Source organism: Suncus etruscus, chromosome 5 (assembly GCF_024139225.1).
Source record: "Suncus etruscus isolate mSunEtr1 chromosome 5, mSunEtr1.pri.cur, whole genome shotgun sequence".
Lineage (NCBI taxonomy): Eukaryota > Metazoa > Chordata > Mammalia > Eulipotyphla > Soricidae > Suncus > Suncus etruscus.
Window position 1 is genome coordinate 49,709,792 of NC_064852.1, and position 14,648 is coordinate 49,724,439.

At 41.4% G+C, this 14,648-nt stretch overlaps 1 protein-coding gene across 2 annotated transcripts in view; it reads right to left on the bottom strand.

Moving 5' to 3' along the window:
* The window catches only part of CACNB4 (calcium voltage-gated channel auxiliary subunit beta 4), a 356,270-nt gene that overhangs the window by 208,096 nt on the left and 133,526 nt on the right, over positions 1-14,648 (bottom strand). The gene's annotated exons all lie outside the window — the stretch shown is intronic.

Sequence of the window (14,648 nt, forward strand, 5' to 3'; positions counted from 1 at the left end):
GCAAATGGGATGACAATGATCAAACCTGGGTTGGAAACAGGAAGGCCAGCACCTTATCCACTGTATTATCTTTCCAAAACTCCAATGTTTTAACTTAAATCCTTCATTTCTGTTCCAATGCTAAGAATTTTTGTATTTCTAAAAACAATACTAAATTTTTTTTCCCAAACCCAAAACAAAAATGTCATTTTCTGCTCCCTGTCATTTCTCTACAATTTGTTGAAATCTAGAATAGGTCTACACAGGGCATACCCAGATTCTTACAGCTTTCGGGTCAAGCAACATGATGCTGCAGCTTTGAAATAGGTGAACAGAAGAGTTCCTTAAAAAAGTTAGCTAAGTTAGGGGTTGGGGAGAGAAGTTGGTGAGTGGCAGAGAACCCAATCTAGGGAAGCTGCGTAAGTCATGGAGTGAAGCAATGACCCAGAAATTCATAGACTCTGAGTCTAGTAGCAGCCTCCCCAGTAATCGGTCTGAATACTCTGGGCTTGTCATCATATCTCTAGACTTTACTTTATGACCTGCGAAAGTGAGGTAAGAAACAGCACAGGACAAAAACCTTGCAGATCTGAAATACTACATAAATATTTATTAATGACAGCCCTACTCTGCCATCCAAAGACAGGGCTGAACTGAGCACAGGCCATGGACCTAGCAAATAGAGCCTGTCCTTATAGCTAGCTTCTCTAAAAGCACAATTCTTTTTTTTTTTTTTTTTTTTTTTTTTGGTTTTTGGGCCACACCCAGTGTTGCTCAGGGGGTCCTCCTGGCTGTCTGCTCAGAAATAGCTCCTGGCAGGCACGGGGGACCATATGGGACACCGGGATTCGAACCAACCACCTTTGGTCCTGGATCGGCTGCCTGCAAGGCAAACGCCGCTGGGAAAGCACAATTCTTAAACAAACAATAACCAACAAAAAACAACCTGAAAATGTTCATTTTTGGCTTTTCCCCATTCTGGAGAAATTCATGTTCTTATCTAAACACTTTTCTTTCTTTTTCTTCCTTCACATTCTTCTGAGTAAATTTCCTTAAATAAAATTATTTTACATCACTAAACAAACAAACAAATTTGAGTCACAGCAGCAACAAAAACTACAGAACATAGTTCTGCTCTGCGTTCATTCAGGCATCAATCCCCCTTACAAGCAATTGCAGAAGCATCTACACTTTTCAATACTAAATATGTCGAGGTGGCTCTTCTGTCCTTTAGCACTCTGAAGAGGGAGGACTCATGCAATATACCACCTGTGTCTCCCCATAGAAAAGAGAAGAAGAAGATGCAATTGGCAGGATTCCACAAGAAGAAATCCAGGGTCAGCACAAACAGTTGACAAACTGTGTGTCACAAAGTGGGTCCCATCCCAGGGCAAACATCAGCTCTCCCCTTTACAGAGAAGACAAAGCCCCAAAGGTAGACATTTCAATTCATGTATCAGATTCTGCCACTTAAATTTACTCTATCACTATAACCATGTGGTGTTTTAGCCAGAATCAACAGCAAATTGAGAACCGTTTTCTCCTTAAATTTTTCAGATTATTTCCTAACTTTACATTACTCCAGTTAAGAGGATAGTTACTTCCTGAGTATCACTTTGTAGTTCTCTAAGTTGAAGAGAAGAGTACATTCTATTTCTATAATTCAACAAGAAGAAAGAAAACTCTTCACAAGGAAAAAAATCGTGGTTCAATTCCTCTCCACTTCCCTACCTCTGTAGCTGATGTGATGGTAGAAAGCAAGTTGTTACAGAGTAGGTGCTCAATGTGTGACATCACATTACATGTACTATTTTCAGGATGGGGACCTTGGTTTAGGCAAAACAGCCTGGGGTCACTCTTCAACCTTGCATTCCACCCCCATAGACTCAGAACAGAAGCTCCATTGGCTTCCAGCTTCCCAGAACATTAGAAAAATACTGAACTCAGAATCCCAAACAATTGCAGGAAGGACAAACCCAAAGTTTACCTAATCCTGCCCTCATATTAATACCCAGCAAGAGTCAATTGTTTCCTCAAAGCCTGACTTTTCTAGACTTGAGTATTCCTGCTGGGTAGATGTTTGGATGAAGAGCAGTCAGCCTGTTCCCAGGAAGAAATTGGTGAAAGAAATGATAATTGGGTCATATGTCTCCTTTCATTTCAAAAGCTCCCTAATCATAAGTCACTTCATCACCCATGAGCCAATAATGGAAAATCAACTACTACATGGGGAATTGGTCCTTGGCATTTAGTTTGACAAAGAATAAGCCAGACACCTGCCAAGTGCCCTAAATATCATCCTAATGCTTAGGCAAGTCCTGAGATCCAAAGCCATCTTAGTGAGAACCCTGCTCATGACCTGCCCAAAGGAACTCTGAGAAATTCCCAGAAGAATATACTATGACCTCCCTCCAAAATTTTTTTTTGTTTGTTTTTGTTTTTTGGTTTTTGGTTTTTGGGCCACACCCTGTGACGCTCAGGGGTTACTCCTGGCTATGCGCTCAGAAGTCGCTCCTGGCTTGGGGGACCATATGGGACGCCGGGGGATCGAACCGCGGTCCGTCCTAGGCTAGCGCAGGCAAGGCAGGCACCTTACCTCTAGCGCCACCGCCCGGCCCCAAAATTTGGAGCTGACCATGTACCTGTGTCCTGAGAGTCTCTGCATGAATGAGAAATCCAATAGAGTCCAGTGGACCACTTCTGCCCACCCCAGTTTTGAGTAAAAGAGTGTTGGGATTCCAGCAGGTCTTAAGTTCCTAGGACCACATTTTTAGGAGCTTCATACAGTTTTACAGCGAAAGTTAGGAAAGCAAGGAAGATTTTGCACACTCTAGTGCTTGACTTTGAGAGTTTCCCAATGAAAGGAATACTTGAACAGCTGGAAGGGAATCCATCCTCACCAGAATCTATCTCTTCTACCTCATGCTACACAGGAGATCACATCTGAAAACTATGGGGTCCTATGGGCCTGGAGTTTCCCAGTGTCACACTTATCTCTCTCCACAGAGTTATCTTCAAAAAGGACATCAAATCTCTGACTGTGTCCCACCAAAAGGCTGTCTTTCAGTTTTGAAAGTTTTGAAAGTTTTGCCTTTCAGATTGCTGAATATTCTTTTAATCCACTTCCTTTCAAGTCATCTCTCCTTAGGATCAAAGACAAAAGGTACCATAAAGAGGCATTGCCTCTGCATTTAATTTGGTATCAGAAATGGCACATGATTCTAATTCTCAGTGGAGAGATTATTCTTTCAATTTAACAAGTGCCTTCATAGACCTTAAGTCAATGCAGGATATGGATGATCTTAGCAGGAAAGCATCCTCCAATCTCTGGGATAGTATCTCTGGGAGCAGAGCTGCCTGCTCAATATTTTGTTGGTTTCCAACTCAAGCACTTGGAGTTTCATCTCAGTCCTGTGCAGGGCTTTGTGGTTTAGTAAATAATATGGAGTTGACAGCCACAGATCAACCTTTCTCTTTTCCATTGATTTGTAAAGGGTGCAGAAGTGGTAAAAAATACCAAGAACTAGCTGATTCATTAGCATAGATAGTCACCATCAAGACAACTGATGCAGATTTGGAAGCAACAGGAACTTTTGCTCTCCCAAATTCCACTCAAATTTCTTTGGAATTTAGCTTTTCTAGGTCAGTGAGTTATTATGCATTCTTCAGCAGGTATCTCAGACATAGGAACAGTGTTTGGACTCAGCAAAGACAAGTCTTCTCCTGGGCACAAGGCACCTCTACTTGTCTGGCACCTCTATGTGCCAAATAAGCCTTTTGGATGATTTCTTTTAACTTTGCTGAAGAGCAGGATGCAAAACAATATTCTTTCTCTTCCAAAAATATCTGGCTACTCTTTGTATTGTTGTGATATTGCAAACATTAGTTCCTAACACCTCTCACCCATTTTTTTCTCTGATAAACTTTAGGGAAGGAACTTCAGTAGTTACCAGAAGAACAGGAAAATGAAAACCGAGAGGAACATCACAAATCAGAAAACCATCTGCCCTTTCAGTGATCTTCTAAGTCAGATTGACATCTATCAGGCATTTCCTTGAGTGTCTCTGGGCCTCTTTTGTAACTTTGAACTAATCTCAGCTCTAAAAGTAGTAAATTTACATGAAAAGATATATGAAAAGTGCCTGGCACATAGAAGGCAGAAGAAAAACAATCAACATTTTGAAGATGTTACGGAATTGGGGCCACCTACACCATTTACACTCCAAAAGCCTTCAAAAGTCTCTGTAATTCTTGTACCCTGCCCTCCCCAGCACAAAGCAGGGTGCTAAAGATGGCACCAAGTCTTCCCACAAGGCTCTGCTTTGTTTGATCCCAGCTTGGTTATGCTCAACAAGTTGCTTGACTTTCTGGACTTCCTTCTCATTTAGAAAAACATGGATCCTCCTGGGACTATTGTACAAACTAAATCCATTGATATGTCTGAGAATATGAAGATTTCTCAAAAAAGCAAGAATAGAGCTTCCATGTCAATCCAACAATTCCATTTCTTGGCAACTACCCCCAGAAAACACAAACACACACACATACACACACACACACACACACACACACACACAATTTTCATTCAAAAGGACATAGGCACATCACTATTTGCTGTAGCAGTTAGCTCAACAGCCAGGAAATGGAATCAACCCAGTTATCCAATAATAGATGAGTAGATTATGAATGTGAGACACACATACATATATACATACACACACTGGAATGTTATGCTGCTGCCAGGAACAATGTAATATATTTTGCTGCAACTTGGATAGAACTGGAGGATATCGTGTTAAACAATGAAGAAGAAAGAAAATACTAGACTATCTTACTTATCTATACTCTAAAGAGTAACAGGACAGGGAATGCAAGTTATCAAAGTGGGGAGATCTAATTACCCCAATACCTAGACTATAGAACTAAGAAGGATAAGGAAGGAAATAAACTGAGTGGGAAGGAAAAAGGGGTGGACAGGAGGTAAAAGGCAGGGGACAGGAGGTAGAGACACATCAGTGGTAATGAGATGAGGTTTATGTATATATCTAATATACATATATGTATATGTTATATATATAAACCAAAAATTCTGAAGGCATGAGATCCAAACTACATCAACCAAACCTAAAAAAAAGCCTTCAAGAAGACAGACTAGGAGGTGAAAGGAACCTGGGGACATTAGTGGAGGGAAGTTGACACTGGTGGGGGGATTGGTGTTAGAACATTGAATGCCAGAAACCCAACTTTAACTTTGTAAATCATGGTGTCTTAATAGATTTTTAAGTAAATAAATAAATAAATAAAATTCTTGATGTGAGAAAGGGATTGGACCAGTAGAGCACAAATTCTTGACTCTAAAGTGGGAGAAGTCCCTATTGCTTCTCCTCTCTGGGTTCTAGTTGGCAGCCCTGGGAACTTTGCCTCTAAGAAAGACTTTAAACCCAGCCTGTACCTAATGGAGCCCCTGCTTCCCCCAGTAAAGCTAAGAAGAAGGGCTTTCTGCCTCCTGTTTTGCTACTTAATTATATGCCAGTCTCCCCCCACCTGCCTCCCTGCTTCACCTGGCTGACTAATGGCTCTTTATGCTGAAGCTTAAATGCAGATCCTGACTCCCTCGGTTTGGTAACGTCCCAACCCAGGGGGTTATCCTGATGAACTTGCCATCTCTCTGGTTCCCAGGGTAGCCAGTACTTTAGGATTCTGACCTCCATTACCCAACAGTCACCCTGTCTCAAACCACTGTCAGACAAACAGTCCTATGAGAATCCTTTACTGCACAGCACTGTTCTGCCTTTCCAGAAAGGCAGGAAGTAGACAGAGAAAGGAAGACAGAAAAAGACAGAAACAGAGAACCCTAGAGGTGCTCTATGGAAGAATGAATATATAAAGGAATTCCCTTCCTTTCTGCTATTTTTGATGGCTCCAGGAAAAAAATAACACTTCATAATTCATATAAGAATAAGTGTAGGTAAGTTAAAAAAAATCCAATGGCCTATTCAACTTGCCAGAAAATGACAGCTCCTTCCCTGTGATTGATGTATTACTCAGAAATCTCTCGCCTTCTGAATTTTCTGTTTTTAAAAAAATGCCAATCTCTTGGCAAAAACATTTTATACAGCCACAATTTTCATTAAGGCTCTGCAACTATATTTTCCATTTTTCTCCAAATGAGTCAAGGAGACTAGTCCAGCTGGTCTCTCTGCCACAGACACATCATTTAGTTAATATTATCAATGCTAATTTAGTAATTATGGCCTTCAATAGCCACTGTTTTGCTCTACTTTGAGGCTAGGGCTCAAAGATCAGCATGAAATGGAATTTCACCCTGAAAGCCCATGGGTAGGTGTGGGAACAGTACTGAAAATCAGTGAGACAGAAACTAAGCTAAGGAGATGGGTATAACTGAAGCAAAGGCTTGCATTTTGAGATTATCCAAACAAAGCTAAATCTGGGTAAGAAGTACTGAAGGAGCAGGGGCAGGGAGGGATCCAAACCTGGGCTGGAAATCAGCCAGTTATCAAGTTCTAATTCTCACTATCTGTGAACATAAAAACACTTCCCAGGCTCCAAACTTGCTCTAAGGAATAAGCAGTCTAGTTTTTCTTCTTTGTCTTTTCTTTTTTGGGGGGGGGCGGGGTGCGGTGGGGTGGGAAGCACACACCTGTGTTGCTCAAGGATCACTCCTGGTAGTGCTAAAGGGGCAATATGAGGTATCAAAGATCTAACCCATATCAACCACATGCAAGGCAGGCACCTTATGCTTTGTATATCTCTTTGGTCAAAGTTTTTTTTTTTTTTTTTTTGGGGGGGGGGCACACCCAGCGGTGCTCAGGGGTAACTCCTGGCTGTCTGCTCAGAAATAGCTCCTGGCAGGCACGGGGGACCATATGGGACACCGGGATTCGAACCAACCACCTTTGGTCCTGGATCGGCGTTTGCACTGTGCTATCTCTCTGGGCCCAGTATTTTTTTTTAAGTGTAAAAATTTGAGACATATTATTTCCTATTGTTATTCCTTTTAGATAGAAATTTGTGTTTTCCCTCCCACAAAGTGTTCCACTATGATTTGTAAGATGATATCTATGTTAACCTATTTGGACATCTAATAGCCATTTGTAAATGTCTATTGTGTGCTCAATATTTCCTCCAAGCCAAAATCAGATGATGCCTGATCCTAAGTGAAATCTTCCAAGGCTTCCCATCATTCTGTTCATTAAGGCTCAGATCTTTACATGGTGCAGCATGACCTCAATGTGTCTCTGCTGACATTCCCCATTTGTACCTTTCTTCCCAACCTTCCCCTCCACAGTCAGGCTAGGTAGGTGTGAGAGCCCACCCACCACCAGCTTTGCTTATGCCCAGCCCTACACTCAGTCCTCACATGAATACACATTAGGAGGTGTATGAATGACACTTTCCAAAATGTGAGTTGCACAGAGAGGAATCAGAGAGCTTCTGAGTCATTATGAGCATAAAACCTTATATACAGATTGCTCAGATGGCTTTCTTTCCTTTTATATTTTAGTTAAAGAAACATGATTTACAAAGTTATTGATCATTGAATTTTAGGCATATACTATTTCAATACAAATCCTACCACCATTGGCAACTCCTATTACCAGCATTCCCATATTCTATCACCCCTCACCTCCCTGTTCCCATCCCCTGCCTGCCACCTTGGCAGACACATTATAAAGTTTGGTGGCTGCAGCTTAGACTTCATGTTTTCAGTGTTGCTGAGACTGTGCTTAGGGCCCGAGAGATAGCACAGCGGCGTTTGCCTTGCAAGCAGCCGATCAGGACCAAAGGTGGTTGGTTCGAATCCCGGTGTCCCATATGGTCCCCCATGCCTGCCAGGAGCTATTTCTGAGCAGACAGCCAGGAGTAACCCCTGAGCATCGCCGGGTGTGGCCCAAAAACCAAAAAAAAAAAAAAAAAAGAAAGAAAAGAAAAGGAGCTATTTCTGAGCAGACAGCCAGGAGTCACCCCTGAGCACCGCCGGGTGTGGCCCAAAAACCAAAAAAATCTCTCACAGCACCAATATAATGGAATCCCCACCTCTCTTTCCTCATTACTTCCCTTTCTCCTTTCTTATCTTCTTTTTATTTTATTTTATTTTTTGTTTTTTTGGGGGCCACACCCGGTAACGCTCAGGGGTTACTCCTGGCTATGTGCTCAGAAGTTGCTCCTGGCTTGGGGGACCATATGGGACACCGGGGGATCGAACCGCGGTCCGTCCAAGGCTAGCGCAGGCAAGGCAGGCACCTTACCTTTAGCGCCACCGCCCGGCCCCCCTTTCTTATCTTCTTTCCTGCTCTTATTTCTTTCCTCCTTCTCCCACCTAGCAGTGGGAGCAAGGGTGTGATCTAAGTCCTCCTTTACTACATTACATTACTTAATCTAGTTATTCTACAAATCACAGTAAGTTAATCCTGTTTGTTTTCTTTTTCTGGCTTACTTCACTCAAATCTTACAGTTCCAACCAGGTTGTAGCAAATTGTATTATTTCTTCATCCCTTGCAGCTACATAATACTTCATTGTGTATATGTACCACTTCTTCATAATTAACCCATCTGTGGTTGGTCTTCTAGGTTGATTCCACATCTTAGCTACTGTACTCATTACATCAATAAAAAAAAATGGTGGACATATGTCCTTTTAAATAAATGTTTCTAAATCCTGGGGATTGGTATTAAATGTAGAATTATTGCTCAATTCTAAATTTACTGAGGGCTCTTCATACTATTTTCCACAAGGGTTGAACCAGACAACATTCCCCCCAGTAGTAGATAGGAGTTCCTTTTTCACAACATTCTGGCCAGCACAGATTATTCCTATTTTTTGCTATGTACCATTTTCACTGGAGTTAAATGACATCTCATCATTGTTGTCTTGATTTAGATTTCCCTAAAAGTGATGCTGAGAACTTTTTAATGTGCCTATTGGTGATCCACTTGCCCTCCTCTTAGAAGTATTATTTTATTTCCTCTTCCATATTTTGATAGAGTTTTTGAAAATTTTTGTTGATTTTTGTGAGTACTTTATATATCCTAAATATTAAGCCTTTATCTGATGTATTGAATACAATATTTTCCCATTAAATTAGCTGTCTTTTAGGTTTTTTGTTTTTGTTTTTTTTTATTCTTTTATCTTTTTTTTTTTTGCCTTTTTTTTTTTTTTACTTTTATTTAAGAAAGAGGACAGGGTAAAGTTAAAGTGGAAGCCCAATCACCCATAAGCAGAATTCTCGGTAGACCCATCGATGATATCCCAGCCTTGATCTTTCAACCAAAGAAAATTAAGAAAAACAAAACTGAACCCATGTACAATACAATTAATTTGTCCCTCAAATCCCCAGTTGTATTACATACTATTTCTTAGCAGCACACAATATAATCCAAAGAGATTAGACTTATGTAACTCCTTAAACATTGAGGGCAAAGTACATTTATCTAGTTCCATGCACATGCTTACTAGTTTAAATTAACCTCAAAAGTTTTAGTGGGTTGTTTTTCTTAAGGATTGGAGTCAAGGGAAAATAGTAAAAAATGGTGTTAGAGTGGCATTTGTTTGCATAGGCCCACCAAAATATAAGGGACATGGAAAGAAAAATTATGGTCTAAATACAAGGAGACCCTACCCCTGAAGTTTCCTGGCACAGGACTGACTCTAGGCTCCAGGCAAACTAGTTTGTCCAATTCAAGTCATCGTCTGTAGTGGCAATACACCTCCATTCCTCACATAGTCTCTGTTGTTGGTATCATGCTTCTGTATTAAAGGTCCTGGAGTCTGCATATCCCATATTGCAGTCAGGATGGTGCAGAGCATCCTTTCGTTTCACCTCACACTTAAGGGGCACTAGAGAGAACCATGTCCTGTAGAGCAGGTCATTGTTGTTGTCAAGTCTTCTCAGTGTAAACGGAAGTCTCTTTTTAGGAGGTCGATGTCATACCCTTGGTAGTGTCTTTCCTGGTAGAGGACTGCTTCCAGCTGTTGCTATAAAAGATCTTGGATGTTTCGTAGATAGCTTGGCTGGTTCTGGCGTGAATGGAGGATGCCCATTCTTCTGAGGCCTGTACCAGGTCATTATATCAATGTTCAGGGTGTAAGGTACATTGTACTGAGATTTATTAGATAAGAACTTATCTGTAGGTATAGTGTTTTCCTATTTTAATGTGTCTATGCAAAGAAGGATCAATGCCATGAAGCGTTATTGGTGCATCTGGAGGCAATAGGAACAAGACCAGCAATTTCCATGACATAGTTCAATCATAGGCATTAAACTGAGGGACAGTTCCACCAACAATCCTTATTGAACAGCTTACAAAGAAAAGACAAGAGGAAAAGTGGATAGAAACATCATAGTAGAAGAATATAGAGAGAGTTACAGCCGTTAAAGAAAATATACATAAAATATTCAAAAGATATATGTGTTCAATTTATGTCCTTCTAAATAGTTCTGGGATTGTTAGATCCACTGTATGTCTTTGGTCTGAGATTAGAACTGTGTATTATTGAAGTTAAGAAGGGTAAATCGGGGGTACTGATGGTTGGGAGGAGTATACGTTCGCGCGGGGGCACTAGCCCCCGTGCGGTTTGCATCATGTAGACTAGTATGAAATTGCCAGTGACAGCCTGAGTATAACTGACCAGCTATCTGCCACCCCACAGATCAAACACCACCCCCCAAGCCAATCTCAGGAGCTCAAGCCCCACCCTAGGCCAATCTCCGCAGCTGGCCTGGGAGTGGGGAAAACCCAGGGTGCCCCATCAGGTCCTCCCAGAAACCCACCTGGAGATCCAGAGGAAAGGGGGAGTCGGGTGACCCAGGTCGGGCCCCCCTACCCTAGGCCGGGCCAAATGGCCCCTGGCACATACGGAGGTCTGCCAGGAGCCAGCCCCTGCCGGCTGAAAATCCTGCCCCAGGAAGGGAGGAAGGCCCTCCCAGGCCCAAAGGACCAGAGCTCAAGACCCACCCTAGGCCAATCTCCACAGCTGGCCTGGGAGTGGGGAAAACCCAGGGTGCCCCATCAGGTCCTCCCAGAAACCCACCTGGAGATCCGGAGGAAAGGGGGAGAGGGGGGTCGGGTGACCCAGGTCCGGGCCCCCCTACCCTAGACCGGGCCAAATGGCCCCTGGCACATACGGAGGTCTGCCAGGAGCCAGCCCCTGCCGGCTGAAAATCCTGCCCCAGGAAGGGAGGAAGGCCCTCCCAGGCCCAAAGGACCAGAGCTCAAGACCCACCCTAGGCCAATCTCCGCAGCTGGCCCTAGACACCTAAGTAAATGGAAAGATCTATAAAAGTTAAATGTGATTTTTATTTTTTTTTTAGAACTAAGGACACCAATGTGGATTTAGAAAACAACCCATAAAAGGAAGAGGGTGTCAGGAGTTGGAGCTAAGCATCATGAAAGTCTGTGACAGAGATTCTCTTGGAATTTACAGGCAAAGGGGATGGATATTGGTGATTGGGGTTGGTGATTGGGGGTTGTCTCAGTTTTGGAATGTCAGTGAAAATGTGTTGCCTCAGAACATAGCTCTGGAGAAACACCTATTTTCCATTATTAAAAAAAAAAGTGACAGACCATAGAACTCTCAAAGCAGTAACTGTGTCTTATTCACTGTGTTAAATGCCCATCTCTGACCTAGTATGTATCACAGTAATGGAAAACTAAATTTCAATAACTACCTAGAGAAAAGTAAGACCCACTTGTATGACAAAGATAAACTTTACAGTACAACAAAGCACTGAGGGGAGCAGAAGTCTCATGTTCTAGCATGTCTCATGCACCCTGAATCATTAGGCATCCTAGAATCTGATCTGATTGATGATACCCATTTACATTCCTCCAGAAAATAGACCTAGAGATTTTCAAATACAGCTAAATATAAGCAGGGTTATTATCTCAGACAATAAATTTATTTTTTTGTTTTCTTGGGGGGGAGCTTTGGGCCACAACCTGATGCTACTCAGGGGTACATGCTTAGAGGTCACCTGTGTCAGTGTCTAAAGGACCATGTGGTGCCAAGAATTAGACATAGGCCTCCTCTAAGCAAAGCAAGTCCTCTAGTTCATTGAAACCCTGATCTTCAATGAACAGACTGTAGCCCTCAGCTCAAAACATTAGTTTCTGTAATTCAGTGAGAGGGAAAAAGCTTGGTTGCTATTAACACTGAAAACATTGCTGAGTTTTATTCCACTGTTTTATTCCACTGACTCAAAACCCTAGAATTTGTTCTTCTGTTCTTCCTTTTAGTAACAAGCCCTCCTCCACTCCAAATTTTAGCAAGACGTAAAACTGTCCAAGTAGAGACTGCATATCTCAGCCTCTATTATAACGAGATGTGGCCCTGTGCTTGCCAACAGACTGTAAATGAATGTAGTGTGTCTAATTTCAATAGTGTATCCTTGGATTTTGCCTATTTTCTTGGGAGTGATGGGGGTGATGAGAAGAAGTTTGGATCACACAGGGCTTAGAATTACTACTGGCTATAAGCTCAGAGGCCTATATGAGGTGATGGCTGACTGTAAGAAAATGTCATATCTCTGTATTATCTCCTTAGCCCTGTACTTCCACTCTCTCTACCTGTCCTCTCAAAGTGATAACCAGATTTTACCATAAAGACAGGACCATGCCTGCAGGTAGAGTCAGTAAGAAAAAAAAGTTTGAATCTGTAGAAAAGAAGACTGATCTCTTGGATTGCTTTTCCTACACTGTTAGGTAGAAAAGCAAGAAACTTCCATTTCCTTTGGAAATGGTGACATTTGGGCCATATAGTGTCCAGGGGCTATTCTTGGCTCTGTGCTCAAGAATAACCCCTGTTGGAGTTATTCAGTGGGTTATGCAGTGCTAGGAATTAAACTGGGGTCAGCAGCATGTATAGCATGTACAGTCTCTCTGACTTGGAAACTTTCATCTTAGGTAGACTTCTTGTCTTGGAGAGCTCTTTGCTGAAACTGCTTAAGCTAACTGTTACTAGAATCAAATTATTATAGCTGAAAAATATAGGTAATCTAAGCAAGAAGAAGACAACTAAAATTTGTTTAAAATGTTGCAGTGGTAAAAAACAGGCACCTCACTGGGCTGTACCATTTTTTTTAATTCTCTTTCACAAAATGCTGACAAAAATTGATCAATTATAATTGATCGGTGCCTCTAAGCACATTTAAAACAACACTGTTATGCAAGGAGTCAGAGCAATAATACAGCAGATAGAGTGCTTGCCTTGCACACAGCTGACTCAGACTACTCATATCCTATATATAGCACCATCAGAAGCGATCCCTGAGTACTAAACTAGGAGTAGCATCTTAGCATCACTTGGTATGGACCAGAAACAAAGTAAAACAAAGCCCCAAAACATTGTTGTGCAAATATTTGACCACAAAAATGTCTGTTTACTTTCTGAAACTTAAGATGAGAGTCAAAATTAAATACTAGTAAGTTAAAAATTTATACAAAAGCCAAATAAATCAGGGGCTGGTGAGATAGCATGGAGGTAGGGTGTTTACCTTTCATGCAGAAGGATGATGGTTCAAATTCTGGCATCCCACAGGGTCCTCTGAGCCTGCCAGGAGTGATTTCTGAGTGTGGAGCCAGGACTAACCTCTGAGTGCTGCCGGATGTGACCCAAAAACAAAAAAACAAAAAAACAAAATAAAAGCCAAATAAATCAAAGAAAATCTTCAACTCTACCCAGTATTTGAAATGAAGTAGAGCAACAAAGAGGAAAATATTTACGACCTAGTAGAAAGCACCTCCTAGAAAGTCCGTAAGGATTTGGCTTTTAGATATAATTTCTCTCAGTTTTCAACCTGGTCATTTTCTTTGCAGTCCTGGATGGAAAATTAGTTGCAGCACTGAGTCCAAGGCATTTCCCAATAGATACAAATAGAAATAAACTGTGTTACTTGATCTAAATTCCAATGCTCAGACATATTCTTGCATGAACTATTCAAGAAAAATAACATCACCACCACCAAAAATAATAAAAATCTGGGGATAAATAAGAAACATTTCCATTGATTCAAAATAGGTAAGAAAAAATAGTAAACAATCCTTATATATGTAGGTTTGTCTCATAAATTCAAGACAGCAAGCACATGCACATGAAGATACATACACATTAAAGTTTACAAAGTTGTTCAGTGCATTTTTCTTTAGAAATGAAAGAAGCCTCTCAAATATTTCTGAATGGCAAATAGAAAATTTTAAATAGCTATATTCAAATTATTTTGTTTTATTTGTGGGTCTTATCTATGGTGCTTGAGGAATATTCTTGGAGGGATAAAACTAAGATCAGTCACAGACAAGATAAGTGCCCCTAACCTCTGTACTAACTCTTGAGCCTTGCAAATAAATATATAGATGCCAGTCTGTCCTTCAGCATTCCAAATTTACTGCATTTCTGGGCCTAGCAGGAGAAGGCAAGTTATCAGTTTATGTAACCCTCTGGTCTTGTGTGCCTTAGAAATCTATTTACCAGGGCTAGAGTGATAGTATGGTAGGTAGAGCATTTTCCATGTATGCCACCAATCTGAGTTCAATTTCTGGCTTCCAATATGGTCCTTTAAATACTACTAGGAATGACTCTTGAGTACAGAGCCAGGAGTAACCCATAAACACCACCAAGTGTGCCCTCTGCCTCCCCCAAAAAGAAATCTACC